Here is a 22,029-nt window from a genome sequence, read left to right on the forward strand (position 1 = left end):
TTCCACTAAGTCTCTGAACTTAGTTGAGTCAAACTTCTTTCGAAGCCTAAACTCTAAGCCATTTTGAGCCGATCTCACAAATTCTGGCTCTGGCAGGATAACTCTACATTTGTTTCGTGCTATTTTAAATCTGGCAATAAACTGAGTAGCCTTTTCATCAGGCCTTTGACTCAATCTTGCCAAGTCTGCCATGGAAACCTCTGACTCCGATTGCAAGAATTGGGTATGAAATGCCGCTTCCATTTGTTGCCACGTTTGGATAGAGCCAGTTCTAAGGTTAATATACCATACAAATGCTCCCCCAGTTAGAGGATTTGGGAATAATCTTAATTTCATATAGTCATTATTAGTAAATTCACCGCATTGAGTAGTAAACTTAGCAATATGCTCCACTGTTAGCTGGTTTCCATTCCCATAAAAAAGGGCAAAATCTGGTACCCTGAAACCTCTTGGGTATCCATGTACCCTGTCTACCCATTCTAGGTACGGTTTCTTGTACACAGGAGTTTGGACCCCCCGAGCCATCGGTCCACACATCTCTCTAACAATATCAGCAATTTGGTCCCTAGGGACCATATTTTGTGCCTGCTAAACCACTACTAAAGGAACAAACATAGGGTTTGGTGGAAAACCTTGTGCTTGGGGTCCTCTTGGTCCATAGGGTGGTATATTTGGGACTAGTTGTCCCTGTGGTGTCGGTTGCTGTTGGTGGTGTGGGTAACCCCTTTGAGCCTGTCTTACGAAAGGACCTGCGAAAGGTGCTGGAATAGGTGTTATGTCTCTTCCATTTGTAGGAAAACCTTCCAAACCCCTGGGTATAAATTTGAATAAAGGATTAGTAAATCCCCTTGTGCCAGGTATGGCTTCGAACATGGGGTTTGGGACCATTCTTATGCTATTTTCTTGTACTAGACCCGATCCACCAACTTACATGGCTTCACTGCTAAGTACTGATGCATTTGGACCTGCCATAGGCCTCGAAATAGGTTCATACCAAGACTGGAGTGATAGTCTTTCATAGTTTTGAATACTAGTTTGACCACTAAAATGTCCATTAATTTGCATAGGCTGTTTATCTTTAACCAATCTTTGCTGAGGGACATTTTAATTTTCCTCCATGTGTCTTGTGTTTGTTGGCTGGTGGGTATTCATTCGATCCAAAAAGGATAATGTCCATCTTTCCATTGTGCTCATTAACTGCTGTCCCATAGCATTTACTAGGCCACCCCATGGATTCATTGGTTGAGTAGATGGAACAGTGGATGGTCCAATTCCTTGGCTTCGTCCAATATTCTGAACATGTGGTAGTTGTTCCGAAGTGCTGGTTTGTTTGACCATAGGTTTTGATGAACTAGGTGCTTCCACAAAATGTGTTACCACATTATCCTCTGGATTGGGCACTTCTAACTCTCCTTCCACGCCTTCTTCCAAGCGTTCATTTTCTCCTTGTCTCCTACGTCTAGCTATTTCAATTAGTCCCACCGGGCGTGCCAAAAATATATGTTGGCTTTTTGGCTTTCGAAGGTTATTATTGTAATTGCGAGCGTGCTAGCAAGGATCAATCAGTCCTTACAGAAAATTAATTGCCAACCAATTATCAGACAATTGTGTTTTAGTTCTTTCAGCCTCACTGAAGAGGACTTTTACTGGTGGCTTGATTTAAGAGAATTAAGCAAAATGACAATTAAATGAAGAACAGTTGAAGCATTTCATTAAAATGAAAAACTTACAATGATCCAAACTCAGCCTCGTAGAGGTTTACAGCAACAATCTACTTGAAACTACTCCTATGAACGAAGTGCAGTGCAAGAATTTAAAATACAGGAATGTAAAGAATAGGAAATGTAAGACTGGAAATGTAAAATCTAGATAGAAAAATAATAAGTATAATAAGACTGGTTTTTTGGATCTGAGTCTGGGGCTCTTTTTTTAGGCCTCCTCTGCTATTTATACTTCTCAAGGATGACCATCGAACTGTATTTCCAACCGTCAAACTGCTCCTCCATGATCGCTGATCATGTTGCCTTATAATTAGCTCCACTGTGCCATCATTTGCAGTTAGGTTTTCCTCCTAAATTTGAATTCAAATGTGGGTAACTGTTAAAGCCACATCACCTTACATCTCTTTGTTGATCCATTGTTACTCAGATCTCGTAATAACCAATACTATCTACCACGTGTACGACCAGGATCGAAGACTTGAATAGTCTTCCTGTATTACCCTTATTCTGCCACGCGTCAAATTGTAATTGGCTTGTACAAAATATGTAGCCAATAGGTGGGTTCAATAGTTTTTAAAGAGAGGATGGAGATCAGTTGTCAGTGAGAGGAAATAGAAATGAGGGCGAGAGGAGGTGGCCGGATATTGTCGTTCTCAGTGGAGAAGTCATCATTAGTCGGTGAGAGGAAGAAGGAGGAGAGCGAGAAGGGATTTGTCTTGGCAGAGATGAAAGAGAAGGAGAAAGAAAAAAGAGAGCGTGGGTTGTTTCCTTACGCACTGTGTTCCCCGTCATTAGAGATATATTAGTGGTTTTGAGTTAGAGGTATGAAGCATTTTTGAAATGTTAAACTGGACAAATTCAATTCAAATCAGTTTGGATCCACCCCTAATAAAAAGTTATTTAAGCTTAAAATGAAGATTGATTTGATGGAATCTCAAAATGCTATTTTTGGCTAAGCTATTTTTTTGGGGTCAGCAACTTGTAACTTCTCCAAAAAGAGAATCAGGCAAGAATGTAGAGTGAACAAGTCAACAACCCAAGCAATTTACAAAATTTGGGCAATGGAGCTGGGAGTTGGCCTAACTAACAGGACCATAATGCTCCAACATCTGTGACTATTTTTTATTCCCAATATTTCTTTTTTTATTTTTATTTTAAGATTGCAATTTAATTTAAGATTTAAAATATATATATATATATATATGAAAAGAAAAATATGACGAAATTTTGGATTATATTGCATTTACTTTTTTATTTATTTATTTTTCCCTCTATAATTCTTATCAAATTATTGATCTAAGCACAATCTTAAACAAAATGTTGCACACTAACTCTTTTTCTTTTTCTTTTTCTTTTTTCTGTTCTTCTTATCAACAAAACACAAGTGACATGGAGCGGTTAAGTTTTGAAATATGAATCGGAACTAAATTCATTAACATGACAGAAGTCACATTAACTTGTAAAGAAAATTTGTAAAAAAATAATTAAAAATTTTGTATGACATTACCTTTTTTCTCTAAATTAACTATAATAGAAATTTATAGTTTAAACCAAAAAAAAAAAAAAAGAAGAGCAAAACCCACCTCAAAAAGTGGACTTCAAATTTAGAAAACATTTTTTTTTTAATCAAATACAAATAGCTCAAACAGTTTTACTTTGGGAAATTATTAGATGGTATTGGAATATCACGTGGTCATACTCCAATAATTCACAAAATGTCATGTCCCGTTGTTGTTTCCCATCACCCAACGTCAATTCGTGAATCCCACCCATTCAACCAATTGCCCATGTCCCAGGACCACCAAATAACTTGTAGGGGAAAACGGTGTACCTTTGTTCCTTTGTTTTGTTGAATTGGATTATATGAGTTTTTCTTTTTCTTTTTCTTTTTTGATAACAAGATTATATGATGTTATTATCATGGGAATTAATCATTCTAAGATTTTTTAATTCATTAGAGTTATGTATCATATCCCACATTTGAAATGTTCCTAAATTAAGAGTGCAGGTTAACAAAATCATATCGTATCTCATATTTTAAAAAATTAATTATTATTATTATTATTATTTTGATTAAAAAAAAACTTTGAATATTACGCAACTGGGTAAATGAGGGTTGACGATTAAAACAAAAGGGGATGTGACAGATTGGGGCATGTTTAAAATTCATTTGAACTCGATGTTTGAGTAAAGTTTTTAGACTTATTTTGGAATTAATTATATTAATATATCAAAAAAAAATTTAATTTGTTAGTATATAAATTTATTAATAATATAAGCATTATTCATATTTTGTCCGCAATATTCTTTTTTATATATTTAAGATTTGAAATGGGCCGAGCTAGTTTGAGTCTTGGTCAGGGATTTTACTCAAACAAAATGAGGCCGCATGCTATACCGGGGTCCGAGCATGGTCACGTATTGAACGTGCGTTGGACCGAAGTCACAGCTCGGTCAAGTTGCAGTAAGTTGAGACGCTAGCCCGGGTTGAGGATGTGCGTTTCCAAAGGATGGAGTTCGTCCTCAGAAGGCTAGATTCTGCCGAGCAGGAGCTCATCGTGGATTATGGAGCTCGGTTGAGCTCACAAACAGGTTTGTTCGATGAGACCGAGCAAGCAGTGCGACCCTGAAGGAGGATTGTTGTACCGCGCTTGGTACTGCTCGGTGGGGTGTGCTACGTGGCATAATTAGATTGCTGGAAGGAGATCCCGCTGTCTGTACGCTTCAATACCGTTAGGTGACATTGAAATTCGGTGTTTTGTAGTATTTTCTCTTACACGTGGAAGAAGGTAAGAGGGGAACATATCTATGCGTTAGGAGGAGGACAAACAGAGAGGAGCGTACATAAACTATATAAATGGCGCTGCATATCCATGCACAGGGCTGGACATCTGGTTATCTGAGCTACCTACCCCTTTGTCTCTCTTTCTCTTCTTCTCTCTCTAAGTGTGCTAACTTGACCGTCGAAGGATTTTTCCGGCAACACACCACCGGGTATCTCACTATTTTTCTGTTCTCAGGTTAAGCGACGTTACTCGAAGCTTGGACACGAGGAGTATGGAGAGCATTGAATATTTTCTCTCCATACAATTGGCGTTGTTTGTGGGAAACTTTGACAGACAAAACCTTGTTCTCTAAGCATTTCTGATCACTTTTCATGGCTTACAACGACGAAACTCCACTGTCTGTCGTTGACGGCATGACCCCAGAGTCAGTCCAGAGAAGAGATAGACCCCCCGCCGTTCCGAACATGAAGGGCCTGAAGACTTCTTCTAGAGGGCTCTCTAGAGATGCGCGAAATAAACGCGCTAGGAGCACTGATCAATCTTAGAGTCCAGATGGACACCGGCGGCGAAGAGAGTCACACGTTCAGTGCTTGGAGCACAAGTTGAGAGACCAAAATGCCATCATTTAGAGGATGGCGGCGGAGATGGAGGCACTGAAACGGCAAGTCAAAAAAAAAGGTATTGCTAGAGTGGGTAACCACAGTGAGCACACCTAAACCCGTCACTCAGGCAGCCAGAACCAATGAAGGACACCTTCTCTTTCCATCACCAGGAGCTATGGGATTGGTGACTTTAACCCGCCGGCGGAGAAGTTGTGCGTGCGAGATAGTAGCTACCTTCCCTTACGTCTGTCGACAACGTCGAGATATTCTTACTCCGCCCGTTCGGAGGACTTGAGGGACATCTTGGAAGAACGAGCATGCTGGCAAGAGGGACAAAAGGTGCCGGCATTGCAGTTGCTATCCCACAGAGGTCACGCCAGTGAGGAGGTCATAATGCCGCCACCATGCCTAGCTGTACATATGCCTTTGGATAGAGACTTGGCAAGGCTGAGCGCCACCCATTTCTCCCTCGAGATAGAAACCACACCATTCTCTACGGGCTTCCACCAGCCCAAGTTTACACTCTACGACGGAAAAACCAACCTATACATGCACATGAGCCACTTACGACAAGTCATGGCTGGCTATAAGTGAGACAATGCACTTATGTGCTTTATTTTCCCGTTAAGTTTGGGTGAGTTGGGCCTAAAATGGTTCGAGAAACTGCCAGAGAAAAGTACTGAAAGGTGGCAGCAGCTGGCGGAGGCGTTCGTGACCTGAATCAAAACCAACACCCGAACACCCAAAGAGGTCGACCACCTTCTGAGCATCAAGATGGAACTGAGCGACTCACTCAAAGCGTACAATGCCAAGTATTGGGAAACCTTTAATGAGATTCTTGATTTCCTGACCAACCTAGCGATCACACAGTATAAGCACGGTCTCCCAATTAGACATAAGCTCGCTTACCATGAGTCAGCCAGCAACCATAGAGCTGTTGATGTAGCGCATCAATGAGCATATCCGAGTTGAAGATGATGCCGCTGCAGCTACCGCGTTAGTGAATCCGGTAGTAGCAGACAAAAGGGTAGCCAGAAAGGTTCGCGGCAAACCATCTGAACAACCGTGAAAGAGAATCAAATCGTAGTGCTAACCACAACAATCGAGGTAAGGGTCGTTACAACAACTGAGCTGATTACCCCCGTGATGCCACAGAAGATACAAAGAGAAAGTTGAATGCCCAAACTGGTATTACTATGGTTTTCAAAATCCTGATCTACTGCATACTTAGCGAGATCCGTGACGAGGCATACGTCTGGTGGCCAGCTAAGTTAGGTGACGAGCAATGAGGCTTCAATCCAAGGTATCGTTGTACTTACCATGACGAGCGCGAGCACTACACAGAAGATTATGTCCCTTTGAAGCAGCATTTGGAAGAGTTAGTGGCGGCCGGCCACTTGGACCATTACAATGATGGAGGCGTGAGGACTCGGCCCACGCTCAAGTTGAGCCAAACGGCTTGGCCACTTTGGAAGCACCCCCCCAAGGGGTAATCAATGTGATCCATAAGATTATCGAGCCGACGCGGGTATGCAAGCTCTGGGGGATGATCAAGAAAGCGGAGTATATGAGGGAGGTTCTGTCAGTCCAACCCACCGTCAAAAAGGGCAAAACCGAAGTGAAAGATGTAATAAGCTTTTCTAGCTGAGATCTTGACCGCATTCAAACGCCACATAATGATGCGTTGGTGGTCATACTTCATGTGAAGGACTTTGACATTAGGCACATTTTGATTGACCAGGGTAGCTCAGTCAAAATAATGTATTACGACGCCTTCAAGCAACTCAAGCTTAACGACAAAGACTTGGCTCTAGCGACCTCACCACTGGTTGGTTTCAATTTGCAACCAGAGTGGCCAGTAGGAAAGATCATTCTATCGGTTAAAGTGGGGTCTGTCATCAAACAAGTGGAATTTTGGGTATTGAAGGTGCCCTCTACATATAACTTGATCCTAGGTAGACGATGGCTTCATGCCATGCAAGCGGTGGCATCAACCCACCTCCAGGTCATGAGGTTCTCATCTGCCACCGGGATAATTGAAGAAGTTTGGGGCGATTAAGTTATGGCCAAACAGTGTTTCGTGGACGTGAATGGAAGCCGGGCTGTCAAAGGCTTCATGCAGATGATTGAAGGACCGAAAGATCAAAGTGTCCTAGACGATGTGGATACCAGGGCCGAAGAGAAGGCTGTTGAAGACTTGGTGGAGGTAAGGATCAATGAGAGTGATCTTGAAAAGTTCTCTCTATTAGGATCCAACCTGATTGCCTAAGAACGGTTGGACATGGCGAATTTTTTTGGTCACGAACATCGAAGTGTTTGTATGGATGCCTTACGACATGCCGGGTGTCGATCCAAATTTCATTTGCCACAAACTCAATGTTTTTCCTAATACTCGGTCAGTCATTCAAAGAACACGGAGATCAGCGTTTTATCACGCCGAAGTGGTGGCGAAAAAGGTGAAGAATTTGCTTGAAGGCAGGGCTATCTAGGAGGTACACTACCCTCGGTGGGTTTCTAACACAGTGGTTGTGCCGAAGAAGAATGAGAATTGGCAAGTTTGTGTGGACTACAAAACGGTCAACCGAACTTACCCCAAAAGACAACTTCCCCTTGCCCTGGAACGACCAACTGGTAGACCTCACAGTCGGGTATGGAAGGCTGAGTTTCCTGGACACATACCGTGGTTACCACCAAATCGCTATGCATGAACCCGACCGAGAAGTTACTTCCTTCACCACCCCGAGGGGATTGTTCTGCTACAGAGTCATGCCCTTCAGGCTAAAAAACGCCAAAGTGATCGTTCAGAGGATGGTCACCAAGATGTTCACCCCTTTGCTCGGCCGTACGATGGAGGCTTACATCGACAATATGGTTGTCAAAAGAAAATGTGAGGCCGACCACTTAGCCAACCTGTCAGAGATGTTCACCATTCTCAAACAACACAGGCTGCGTCTAAACGCATCAGAATGTGCCTTTGGCGTGGGATTAGGGAAATTCTTGGGTTTTTTAGTCACTAACCGAGGAATTGAGGCTAATCCCTCTGAAATAATAGCCATACAAGAATTGAAGCGGCCCAACTCAGCAAAAGACATGCAACATCTTGTCGAGATGGCAGCCGCATTTAATAGATTTATTAATCGGTCATCAAATCATTGTTGCCCTTTCTTCCAAACCCTTAAGTCCAAGTTTTCATGGGACGAGGAATGCGATAGAGCCTTAGTCGAGCTAAAGACATATTTATCTTTCGCTCCACTTCTTGTCACACCGAAGCACGGCGAGGAACTCTATCTTTATCTGATCGTCTTTCAACATGTGGTCAGCTCAGTGTTTGTTCGAGTAGAAGGCATACAACATTTACTGATCTTCTACGTGAGCAAGACCTTACTCTCAGCGGAGTTGAGATATTTACCACTTGAAAAAATGGCCTTGGCATTGATGATGGCCTCCAGGAAGTTGGCATATTACTTTCATGCACATACGATCATGGTGCTGACTAAGTTCTCGTTGAAAGCCTTGTTTGAGTGAGCAAACTTCTTAGGTTGAATATTGAAGTGGACAGTCGAGTTGGGGCAATTCGACATCAAATTTCAACCGAGAACCGCCATTAAAGCCTAAGCTTTGGCCGACTTGCAGAGTTTTCACCTGTGTTAATCATATTGTTTAATTTTGATGATGTCTAAAATATTATTTGCCAAAATTTGGATTTTTTAATATATATATTATTTGACACAAAATATTATCTGTTTAAAATATATATTGTATGATACATTTAAATATTATTTAAATGAAAATATTTTGAAAACTTTGCTATTCACTTTTTGAAAAAAATTAGGCTAATCACTACTCATCTTTTGACAAATTGATTGGTTGTATTATTTTGACAAATTTGGTATTGATGGGTTGTCTTCTTTTGACAAAATTGAAATGGAATGGAAGGATATATTTAGTTTAAAATTTCTACAACATATACAATAATTTAAAGAAGACATGTATTTTTAGATCTATTATAAATATTATTTAAAGAAATTTTTTTTGTATGCAAATATGTGATTAGAATATTATATATATATATGTATATATACATGATATTATATTCAAAAATGTTGATTAAATTATATATTCAAAACCTTGATGATTTGCCTATAATGTTTGACAAAGAAAAAGTGGACAAAGAAAATATAAGGTTTGGCAAAGAAAAAAATGAACAAAGAAAATACAAGGCTTGACAAAGAAAAAAATTGACAAAGAAAATACAATTTTTGACAAAAGAACAAGGTGCCACATGATTTTAGATGCCTTTTGTCTGTCAATGAGCGTGCCCATGTAATCCATGATTGCAACAAGGAGCGTTTTACCTCCAACGGGTATATTTTTGTGTATAAATAGAAGTGTTGTGTGTGGAGAAAAATCAAGAACTTGAAGAAAAAAATTTCTGTGTGCTCCAAAATTTTGAGTATATTGTATTCTGCTCTTTCACTTTTAGATCTAAGTATAGCCTTTGTTCTTACACTTTCATATCTACTCTTTGTGAGAGAATTATTGTAAAAGAAGGTTAAAGTACCACTTATTTTTATTCATTATTTTTGTGAGAGATTTTGTAAGGGTAAGGCATTTATTGTTGAGTGAGACTCAATAGATAAGAGTAAGACTTGTGCCAAATCCACAAGCTTGGTGGTGTATTTATTCAGTTGATAGTAAAGAAATTCTCAAGGAGGTTCCATGGGGAGTGGACGTAGGCCTAGAGTGCCAAACCATTATAAATCTCAGTGTTTAATTTTCTCTCCTTATCTCTCTTACTTTTATATTGATAATCATTATTCTATTTTTTTTTTTGTTAAAATTCTGAATATTGTGTTAATTTTAAATAAATTTTTTTAATAACCCAATTCACCCCCTCTCTTGGGTTACCTACCTGGAATAACAATTGGTATCAGAGCCTAGACTCTAGTTTGTGTGACTTAACCATCTTAAAGTAGATCATGGCAACCCCTAGTTATTCTTTACCTGAGGGACAAGCATCAAATAAGCCACCACTATTTAGCGGCACAAATTTTAGCTATTGGAAAACTAAAATGACCATACATGTTCAATCTAATGATTATGAATGCTGGAAAATTATTTGCAATGGTCCAATAATTCCTACCAAAATCGTAGATGGACTTAGGATACCAAAACCTGAAGATGAGTGAAATGAATCAGATACTAGAATGGTTCAAATTAATGTCAAAGCCACAAACATGTTGTACTGCGCCTTAGATGCCAACGAGTTCAACAGAATTTTCACATGAAAACCGCAAAAGAAATTTGGGATAAACTTATAATGACTCATAAGGGAACCGAACAAGTTAAAGAATCTAGAGTCAGTTTGCTAGTCCATAATTATGAACTCTTTAAAATGAAGCCTGATGAAACTATTCCTCAAATTTTTACTCGCTTTACTGATATTATTAATGGTTTAACTTCTCTTGGAAAAATATATACTAATGCTGAAATTGTAAGAAAAATGCTTTGGTCATTACCAAAAAGTTGGGAGACAAAAGTCATTGCCATTACCGAAGCCAATGATTTATCAAAGCTAAGTCTAGATGAGCTAATGGGATCTCTCTTAACTCATGAGCTCATATTGCAAGAAGGAAAAGAAGAGAAGGACAACAACAAGAAGAAAGGAATAGCTTTCAAATCTACCTCGAAACATCAAGAGGATGAGGAAGATGATTTGGATGATGATTTGGATGATGATGGGGAAATGACATTCATCACTAGGAAGTTCAAAAGATTTGTGAAAAAGAAACAAGATGTGTGAAAATTTTTCAGAAAAGATTTCAACAATAGGGATTTTCAAAAGGGAGAAAATCACAAAAAATTTGAAGTTACCTGCTACGAATGCAACAAACCTGGACACTACAAATCAGAATGTCCGGAACTTAAGAAACAATTCAAGAAGGACAAGAAGAAAGCCATGATTGCAGCATGGGGAGAAGATAACGATGAAAGCGACTCAGAAACCAAAGTTTGCAAAAATAAGGTTGCTAACCTATGCTTAATGGCACTTGGAAACGAAAATGAGATAAATGACGAATCTTTTACGTGTAATGAATTATAATCAGATTTTGATGAATTACATGCTGAATTTATGAAACTTAGGTTGAAAAGTAACTGTCAAAAGAAAGTGATTTCAAGTTTATCAAAAGAAAATGAATCCTTAACTTCCAAAATAAATGATTTAGAAAATGAAACCATGAAAATAGAAAAGGAAAAGGAAAATGATATTTTAACTCGAAAAAGTCTTCAATTTCTGAGAAAACATTAGTTGTATTGCAAGAAGGAAATGAGTCTTTAAAAAAGGAGCAAATTGTTTTGAAAGAAAATATCGAAGACTTGAAAAATACTCTTTCCAAATTCACTCAAGGTAGAGAGACTTTAGATAAAATTCTTAAAAATCAAAATCGTACTTTTGGTAGAGCTGGAATTGGATATAAACCTTTTTTAAAAGTAAAAACTGTCAAAAATGGTTTTGTGCATGCATTTTCTAATCACTCTCATCTCACATGTCATTTTTGTGGTACAAAAGTTCATATTTCACCTTTATGTCCTGTTAAAAGAAATCATTTTGCTAAAATAAAAAAAAAATGTGGGTTTCTAAGAACATTTCAAGAGTGTCAAATTCTAACATTTATGGACCCAATAAAATATGGGTACCAATAGCAAAATCAAATTTTTATAGGTATGTTTCAAGACAAAATCCAGTAACGATAGATGGTATCTCGACAGTGCATGTTCGAGGCACATGACCAGAAATAAAGCTATGTTCGCCACACTCCAACCAAAGGATAGCGGATATATGACTTTCGGCGACAATAGCAAGAGTAAAATCATAGGTGTAGGTAGTATCGGTAAAAATTCTTCTCTTATTATTGAAAATGTTTTACTTATTGAACGTTTAAAACCTAACTTGCTTAGCATTAGTCAATTATATGATAAAGGGTATAGAATTATTTTTTAGAAAACTCATTGCACTATTGAGAACACCCTAGAAAACAAAATTTTATTTGTAGATTATAGACATGAGAATGTATATGTGTTTGATTTACATGATTTGCCTCCTCATTTTAACATTAAATGTTTATCTGCTATAAATGATAATGATTGGCTTTGGCATAGAAGATTAGGACGTGCTCATTTCAATTTAATTTCCAAACTTTCAAAAAATGAGATAGTCATTGGCTTATCAAAAATTATTTTTGAAAAAGACAAACTTTGTGATGCATGTTAATTTGGAAAACAAACTAGAATTTCTTTTAAATCCAAATATATGATTTCAACTACTAAACTGCTTCAACTCTTGCATATTGATTTATTCGGACCATCTAGAACATTAAGTTTACGAGGAAAATCATATGCTCTTGCTTGTGTTGATGATTATACTAGATATACATGGGTATTATTTTTAGCACACAAAAATGAAACTTTTTATAATTTCTCAAGACTTTGTAGAAGAATTCAAAATGAAAAAAATCTTAATATTTGTAGTATTAGAAGTGATCATGGTAGAGAATTTGAAAATAATGATTTTATTATGTTTTGTGATGAGTTTGGAATTAGTCATAACTTTTCTACTCCCAGAACTTCTCAACAAAATAGTGTAGTTAAAAGAAAAAATAGAACTCTTGAAGAAATGGCCCGTACTATGCTTTGTGAAAATAATTTGCCTAAATATTTATGGGCGGAAGCTGTTAACACTGCATGCTATGTTGTAAACCGAGCTATGATTAGACCTATTCTTAAGAAAACCTCTTATGAAATTTGGAAAGGTAGAAAATCTAATATTAGTCACTTGCGTCAATTTGGTTGTAAATACTTTGTATTAAATAACAATAAAGATAACTTAAGAAAAATTGATGCTAAATCGGATGAAGCTATATTTCTTGGATATTCAATTTCCAGTAAAGCTTATAAAGTATTCAATAAAAGAACTCTACTTATTGAAGAATCTGTACATGTTGTTTTTGATGAATCTAACAACATTAGTTTCAAGAATCTTGTAAATAATGATATTGTAGAAAAACAACCAAGCATGGAGAACATTTACATAAAATAAAATGAAGAAAATCTATTACATGAACATGAAGAAGAAATGACAATGGAAAAATTTCAAGAAATATATGCTCTTCTAGAAAACGACTGAAATTTACCAAAAGAATAGAAGTATGCTCATGGCCACCCCAAAGACCTCATCATAGGTGATACGACAGAAGATATAAAAACTCGTTCTTTTGTTAGAAATGTTTGTGGTAGCTTAACGTTTGTTTCACAAATTGAACCAAAATCGTTTTTAGAAATTGAAAATGATGAAAATTGGATTTTAACAATGCAAGAAGAATTAAATCAATTTGAAAGGAATGATTTTTAACTCATCGACCTAAGGATCATCCCGTTATTGGTACAAAATGGGTTTTTCAAAATAAAATGGATGAATTTGGAGTTGTTACTAGAAATAAAGCTAAATTAGTAGCTTAAGGTTATAATCAAGAAGATGGCATTGATTTTGATGAAACTTTTGCACCAGTTGCTAGACTTGAAGCTATTAGAATGTTACTCGCTTTTACATGTTTTAAAGATTTTAAATTATATCAAATGGATGTTAAAAGTGCTTTTTTAAATTGGTACATTTCGGAGGAAGTTTATGTTAAACAACCTCTCGGTTTTGAAAATCATAAATATCCGGATCATGTTTTCAACCTTTCAAAAGCCTTATATGGCTTAAAACAAGCTCCTACGTATGAAAGATTGAATAATTTTCTACTTGACAAAGGTTTTTGTAGAGCAAAAATTGATACAACACTTTTTATAAAAATCAAAAAGGAAGATATGCTAATTGTTCAAATTTATGTTGATGATATCATTTTTGGTGCTACTAATGAAAATTTGTGCAAAGAGTTTGCTAAAGATATGCAGGGTGAATTCGAAATGAGTATGATAGGAGAGTTAAATTACTTCCTCGGTCTATATATTAAAAAAACTAATGATGGGATCCATTTAAATCAAACGAAATATATCAAGGACCTACTCAAAAGGTTTGAAATGGAATCATCAAAGCCTGCAGCAACTCCAATGAGCACATCAATAAAAATCAACAAAGATAATCAAGGTAAACCTGTAGATGAAAAGAAATATCGAGGTATGATTAGTTCCTTACTCTATCTTACTACAAGTAGACCCGATATAATGTTTAGTGTTCGTATGTGTGCATGTTTTCAATCCGCACCGAAAGAGCTACACATCACTGCAATCAAACGTATTTTCAGATATCTTGTTGGCACTCCAAATTTGGGATTATGGTATCCTAAGGGAACCACCTTTAAACTTTTTGGTTACTCAGATGCCGATTTTACGGGATGTAGACTTGATCGAAAAATCACTAGTGGCACTTGTCATTTTCTTGGACACTCACTCACTTCTTGGTTTTGCAAAAAACAAAACTCAGTGGCTCTGTCAACTGCTAAAGCAGAATACATTGCCGCCGTTAGGTATTGTGCACAATTGCTTTGGATGAAACAACAACTTCAAGATTTTGGACTTCACTATGATCATATTCCTATAAAATGTGACAACACAAGTGCTATTAACCTTTCAAAAAATCCTATTCAGCACTTACGCATTAAACACATTGAAATAAGACATCATTTTCTAAGAGATCATGTACTTAAAGGTGACATTGAACTCGAATTTGTGCCTACAAATCATCTATTAGCTGACATATTTACCAAACCTCTAAATGAAGAACAATTTTGTTATATTAGAACAGAACTTGGTATGATGAATACTCCAATATAATATTTATATTAAAAATAATTTTTTTATAAATAAATAATAAATAATAAATAATTAAATAAAATAATTCTAATAATAATAATATTAAAAAGAAAAATAAATTATATACATATATATATTATTTCTCTCTCTCTCTCTCTCTCTCTCTCACCCACTCTGTCTCTATCTCTTACCCGCTCTCTCCTTCACTCTCTGTTTTCTCTTTCTCTCGCTCTCCCTTTCTTCCTCTCATCTTCAGCCGACAATATCTTCATCCTCATCATCGTCTACAACAAGTTCCATCATCCACAACATCATCCATCACCTTCATTACTACCATCATCCACTCAAATTCCTCATTGACTTGCTAAGATCCCTCACGGCTCTACTTCCATTACCGATCTTCAACATCATTTTCGATTCATCAAGATCAATTACCGATTTGACAAGATCAATTACTGATCCACCAAGATCCATCACCGATCTTCAACATCATTTTCGATTCATCAAGATCAATTATTGATCTGACAAGATCAGTTACTGATCCACCAAGATCCATCACCGATCTACAAAAATTCGTCACCGATCTACACGATCTTCTCTATTCCTTCCGATTATCAAGGTCATCACCGATCAACATGTTAAAATTTTTTTTGCACTGTGTTATATTTTTTTACTTGTTGTATGTGCTCTAAACTCTTTTGGATTTAATAATGATTGTTTCTCCCTTGTTTGAAGAAATTGTTTTTATTTTTATTTTCTTCTTTTATGCTAGTGCACTTAGTGTAGTTATTTATGGCCAGATCTTAATGACCCTTAGTATTATAGATTGGTAATTTATTTCTTAAAATTTATGTAATTTTTAGTGCATTAATTTAGGGGGAGACTCATATATTTTGAGATTATCAATAATAATAATAATAATAATAATAATAATAATAATAAAAGGACGTGTGTATATTCTGTGCATAATTTTAGGGAGAATATATATATATATATATATTTTCTTATCTGCACTACTTATCTGCACCACCATTTTTTTTTTTTTTGCGAAGATAGAATATATATATATATATATATAAGAGGAGAAATGCTTGTAATTTTATTTCAGAATGAGAAAATATTATTCGATTACATGTAAGTTTTCAGAAGGCTTTCCAGATTTTTTCCGTTTCACTTCTTTCAACAATTTTTCAAAAGCCTCTTTTACATGCCTCTCTCTATTTTCAACTTTTGTAAGTCTTGGCATTATAACTGTTCCATAATATTGCAACGCATTCTCCAACAATCCATTTTTCCTTTCTAACTCTCTCTTCTCCTTACGAATATTAGCTAATTATTGTTTTACCAAGCACACCTCATCTCTCAATTGTTGATTTTCTTGTATTCTTGCTTGTAATCGTTGAGCCATATTGGCAACTGCAGTCATTGCCTGTGTACTCAGAGCCATAGTGTTATTAATAGCATCGATATTATTTCGATTTCCAAAAACACTAGGACCCTCATTTACAGGAATAGCATGTATCTGCACCACTGGTGCCTTCTCATTTGCCTGCATTACAGACACCTTATGCATGTTCGAACCATTGATGGCTAAGGTAAGGAATGACATGATTACAAAAGAAGGTAAAACAAAATTTTCTCTCTAACACTTGATATTTTTGTCTCTTTGCATATTATCCTTGTCACTTTTTATACACTACATCGATCCAATTCTCGATGCATATCTGCTCAAATATTTTGTTTGTTAACATTTTATGCGCTCGAGATGCTCCAAAATCCTCACGATGATTTCGACAAGACCTAAGGACCATTATTATATTTTTGGCATCTCATATTATTTTATCAAATGTGTTTGTTTTCTATCTCCATATTTTATTTTGATGATGTCAAAGGGGGAGAAAAAAATATGACTTTGAATTGCTGTGCATGCATGCATGCGCTTTAAATATTTTATGTTGCAAAATTATCAAATAACTTGTTGATTTTTATTTTGTGTCAAATCCATACAAATATTGTCATCATCAAAAAGGGAGAGATTGTTAATCATATTGTTTAATTTTCATGATGTCTAAAATATTATTTGCTAAAATTTGGATTTTTTAATATACATATTATTTGACACAAAATATTATATGTTTAAATATAAATTGTATGATACATTTAAATATTATTTAAATGGAAATATTTTGAAAACTTTACTATTCACTTTTTGAAAAAAATTAGGTTGATCACTATTCATCTTTTGACAAATTGATTGGTTGTATTATTTTGACAAATTTGGTATTGATGGGTTGCTTTCTTTTGACAAAATTGATATGGAGTGGAAGAATATATTTAGTTTAAAACCTCTACAACATATACAATAATTTAAAGAGGGCATATATTTTCAAATCTATCATAAATATTATTTAAATAGATTTTTTTTGTATGCAAATATGTGATTAGAATATTATATATATATATATATATACATGATATTATATTTACAAATGTTGATTAAATTATATATTCAAAACCTTGATGATTTGCCTATAATGTTTGACAAAGAAAAAGTGGACAAAGAAAACATAAGGTTTGACAAAGAAAAAAATTGACAAAGAAAATACAAGTTTTGACAAAAGAAAAGGGTGCCACATGATTTTAGATGTCTTTTGTCTGTCAATGAGCGTGCCCATGTAATCCATGACGTCAATAAGGAGCGTCCTACCTCCAACGAGTATATTTTTGTGTATAAATAGAAGTGTTGTGTGTGGAGAAAAATCAAGAACCTAAAGAGAAAAATTTATGTGTGTTCCAAAATTTTGAGTATATTGTATTCTGCTCTTTCACTTTCAAATCTAAGTGTAACATTTGTTCTTACACTTTCATATCTACTATTTGTGAGAGAATTATTGTAAAAGAGGGTTTAAGTACTACTTATTTTTATTCATTATTTTTGTGAGAGATTTTGTAAGGGTAAGGCATTTATTGTTGAGTGAGGCTCAATAGATAAGAGTAAGTCCTATGCCAAATCCACAAGCTTGGTGGTGTATTTATTCAGTTGATAATAAAGAAATTCTCAAGGAGGTTCCTTGGGAAGTAGACGTAGGCCTGGCGTGCCGAACCACTATAAATCTCAGTGTTTGATATTCTCTCCCTATCTCTTTTTTATATTGATAATTATTATTCTGTTTTTTTTTTCTGAATATTGTGTTAATTTTAAGTAAAATTTTTTAATAACCCAATTCACCCCTCCTCTTGGGTTGTCTACCTAGGATAACAACCTGGGACTCACCCGGTTTGCCTGGTGGACCTTATTGAGGCAACCAGGCAGTAGGGGGTGGCCATCGCAGAAATTACACAGCCAACTCCCACTAAGGTCCAAGGCAAATCTCCTAACGAGCCAAACATGGAAGGCAACGCGGAAATTGCGCGCTCAAGCAGAGGCCCATCACTTGAAGGCCTACCTCAACTTGGCAATGCGCTAATGGATTTAGAAATAACCTGTTGGATCCAACTTTATATTACCAATGGAGGATAAGGCCATGCAAGTTACAAGCAACAACAGTGGGCTTAACGCAGAAATAGCCGAGCAGCTGAGCAACTCAGAACCGCTGGTCCTTCAAAAATCTCAAGATCATGCAGAAGGTTGGAAGCTTTTTGTCGGTGAAATGAGGAAACTTTTTGTCGATGGCGCTTCAAACAGGCATGGACCCTGAATAGGCATAGTTTTGATCTCACCAGACGGGCTAACCATCGAACAGTCCATTGCACTCAGGTTCCCAACATCCAATAATGAGGTCGAATACGAAGCACTGCTAGCCAGACTGAAAAGCGCGCTTCGACTGCAAGCATTCGAGCTAATGGTCTAAAGCGACTCCCAACTCACTGTAAACCAAGTGTCTCAGGAATATGAAGCTAAAGATGACAGAATGGCCAAATACCAAGCTCTGGTGAGAGATCAGGTCAAAAAGTTCAAGCCACACGAGTTCAACAAATCGGCCGAGAAGATAATAGCCGAGCGGATGAGATGGCCGGCTTACCTTCCACGACAGACAAATCAACTCCTAGCCCTCTACTAATTGAATTCCTTCCAAGACCGAGCATAGAAGACTTAGTGTAGACGAAAGTTCTCTGCACCGAGCTAGGACCTTCTTGGATAGACCCCATTATCATTTTCCTGAAAGAAAGGATCCTGCCGACTGACAAGAAAGAGGCAAACAAAGTCCGGGTGAAGTTTGAGCGGTTTTGGCTCTCTCCATCTGGCGCTTTGTATAAGAAGTCCTTTACCGGTCCATACCTCAAGTGCGTCCATCTAAGCAGAGTCGATGCTTTTGTTTTCGAAATCCATGAAGGGATGTGTGAGAGTCACATCGGCGAAATATCTCTAGCCTACCACACTATCTCGCAAGGATAATGGTGGCCTTGCATGCAGGCAGACGCACAGAAATATGTGACAAAATGCCAGAAGTGCCAAAAATTCGCCCACCAAATTCATTAGCCAGAGAGCTTCTTCTTCTCATAAGCCCTTGGTTGTTCGCAATGTGAGGGCTTGACATAGTGAGACCACTCCCTACTGCACTGGGCAATCACAAGTTCTTCATAGCAGTGTCTAGCTAGACTTTCGTGCTCCTTTTAGATACGATAGCCCTACAGTTCGGACTCCCGTGGTTTTGAATCTGATCTCACAAGTGCAATGTAAAAGAGATAAACACAAAAGAGTTCAAATCTGGCAAACCTTTTGACAAATCGATTTTCAATCAAAAATGCCAAAAATGAACTGCTTTGCCAGATTATAGAGTCACCACCTAAATATTTTTAGGAAATTTAGGAAACCCGAGACTCGTGCAAAAGGCTACTTATCCGTCATCACCAAGATTGTCTCGGCTCGAGAACTTAGGTACGAGAGGGAAAGGTTATGAATTGAGCACCCCACTCGCCCGATCAAAAATCGGCCTCCACTAATCATGATGTGAATCTTATTTACATCATATGCTCTTATTCTAATTATTAGGCTAACTTACTATGTGATGCACACACAAGTATAGACTAATTTGCAAAAAATTGAACACTTTGATTTCATGTTTGTTTTGAAAAGTGTTTGAATATGTACCACTTGAAAAAGTGATCACAAATGTACATTACTCAAGTTATTCTAATTCAAGCAATTAGCCTTCATCCTCAGGCATTCAAGTAATTTATCAATTAAGCACTTAGCCTTATGGCAAGCATGTTAGACATGGCAACAATCACACTCAAACAATATGCCAAAGCACAAAAATGCTCAACTAGTACTCCGAAGCGAGCCAAAAGAAACAAAAGAGTTAGAAAACATGCATACTCCTGACTAATGCAACATAGCTAATGCAACACATGCAATGATGCGACTAATAGGCTCGGCTATTAATTATGACATGTGAATCAATTTGATAGCATGCGTTTCAACACGTATGCAACAAAGTATATAAACTACAATGCTTTGTTAACCGAGCCATGTATACAAGACAAGTAGATGCAAACATGGAATATACTAAATGAAACATGATATTTTATTGTAACCATCATAAGCAAATAAATAAAAGGGAGAAAAACGTGGGGTTGGAAGACATACACATTATTACAATTTTGCCCTCGCGTAGGAGGGTTCGAATGAATGCCCTAGCTAATTAATTACCTAATTAATTAACTATTACAAACCAAATAAAATAAATTAACTACACTAGCTAATTAACTAATTATTACAACAACAAATTTAACTAACTATTCTAGCTAATTAAATAATTACAACACAAAACTAACTAGCTATTCTAATTAATTAATTACAAATTTGCTATTTACAACACGCCACTATTCCAACATCATTGTGATGGATCCCGGGAATTGAGAGATGGTTCATGCATGGATGCAGATTTCCACCCAATAATGCTCTCCGTTTTGCTACTGGCATGCCTCTGTTGCACAGTTAGAAAATTGAACTGTTTTTTCACCTCAGCTTTTACTCTGCTCTACTTGAAAAAGGACATTGCCTGGCTGAAAAATTAGCTAGCAACCCAGAAGTAGTGATCGGCAGGCCACTAATAGCATGTTGCTGGCCACTGATGTTGGTTCTTTCCTACAACAACAAAGGACAAACAGAGCACAAACTAGAGTATTTTTAGGGAATGTTTGTCCACCCTGCCTCTCCTTATCATCAAACAAGTCAATGGAGGGGTATGCTTGATTCGCAAGCCATCAATCGATGCAATTTCGTTACGTGATGACTCATGAATCAAGGGACACAATTCCAATAAATAGACAAGGAAAGACCCACAAAACCTCCTCCCTATCATGGATTGATCAAGGGAAGTGGTTGACCATGGAAACTTGAACCATTTCATCACTTAACAAGTATAAAATGACTCAAGTCTCCATGTGTTCAATTAACATCTGATTGAACACTAAATTGCTTTATTATCTTGCATCACTTTTAGTCCCAATTTTATTACTTCATTCTAATTACCATCCATTCATTAATTCATTTAAGTCCAATAATGAGCTTTAAGTCCTCTAATGGAAAGGAGCATCAAACAAAGAGTCGTTTTGGGCATGAGAGAGACACCATGCTGTTGGTAATGAACCCCCAAAAGGATTAAACTATTAAGCACGGTACTTCTATCTCAAGCTTAAACAAGCAATTAGTTTGAAACAACTTTCAAAACAAAGAAAAAGCCAAGAAAAGAGGAAGGTTGTAGAGGTGATTAGAGATGAATACAAGTATAGAAAGCAAGAAATAAACACTATCAACTCAAATAGGTTGGTGGCTAAGGCCTAAACCACCAAACCTATGAGGATTGTTACACTACAAGCCTATAGTACAAAGTATGATTGAAACAAACACATAAAAAAACAATCCTAAAATAGGCTAAAACAGTGCTGGAATTGAAGTCAAAAGAGCTAAAAAAGTAAGTTACAACATGGAGCAAGTTAAGCTAGTAAGCAAGCACAAGGAGGGGAGGTTACCCCCTCCATTTTTGGGACTTTAAAACATGATTTTAGCCTCTGAAAAATCTCTGAGATTCAGTAGTAAAAAGCTCAAAAAAAGATGATAGAAATGTGGGAAACACAAGGGCAAAGGCTTAAGAAGTTAGG

This window comes from Camellia sinensis, chromosome 11 (genome assembly GCF_055761805.1).
Source record: "Camellia sinensis isolate YWXY chromosome 11, ASM5576180v1, whole genome shotgun sequence".
Taxonomy (NCBI): Eukaryota; Viridiplantae; Streptophyta; class Magnoliopsida; order Ericales; family Theaceae; genus Camellia; species Camellia sinensis.